This window comes from Clytia hemisphaerica, unplaced genomic scaffold, assembly GCF_902728285.1.
Source record: "Clytia hemisphaerica strain Z4C2 unplaced genomic scaffold, Clytia hemisphaerica genome assembly, whole genome shotgun sequence".
NCBI lineage: Eukaryota > Metazoa > Cnidaria > Hydrozoa > Leptothecata > Clytiidae > Clytia > Clytia hemisphaerica.
Genome location: NW_027104338.1, coordinates 1,630,335 through 1,631,160, shown reverse-complemented (window position 1 = coordinate 1,631,160; position 826 = coordinate 1,630,335).

Below are 826 nucleotides of genomic sequence, written 5' to 3'. Positions count from 1 at the left end.
TATAGCGTAGCTGGACTGAGCACAAATTTATTTTCTTTGAACCATGTGTGTCGTCGTAATAATAGATATTGTCTTTCTTTGACCAATAAGAGGTCGTTCCTCATGTGTTTTCAACCAATAAGAAATACTTTTTAATAAAAGTACTTAACAATGAAAAACCATCGTCAGACAGATGGAATTTGCACGGAAAGTTTGTTGCTAAAAGATATTTTATGAAATTCCTTTAAACATGATAGCAATAATAAGAAAACAACAATCGAACAATTACTTTATAATGAGTTTTATCACACCTTTATACAATCAAATGATTAAAAAAGAGAAAATTTTCTTTCTCATGAATGATGTTTAGATTTTGCTTTTAGCAGCTGTAGTATGATGTATTCCGTTCCTTGTTCGACATCTTGCTATAGCCATTATAAGATTTGGGTACTTTGATGAAAGTTTCAACTTCAACCTTCTAAGAGTTGTTTAAAATATTTGAAATAACTTGAAATAACTTACGTAATTTACAATTTAACTTTTTCGAAGGACCCTTTTTTCAAGGTTTTTGGCTTATAAATTGATCAAACTTATATTTTATTTTAAAAATCTTCATTCAAGATAAAGTCAAATATAAAATCTTGCAAAAAGAGTCCCTTATGAAAAATAATAAACTTTGCAACAACTAATTATTTCAATTAATTTGAAAAAAATATTCTCAACCGCTGACCGGGGTTCGCAGATTCGCTACGACAGACATGTGTTAAAAAGAGAAAGAGAAATAGCCGTTGTACTCAGTCCAGCTACGCTATACAAGTGTCCTTGGTCACATATCCTTAATTCGTCT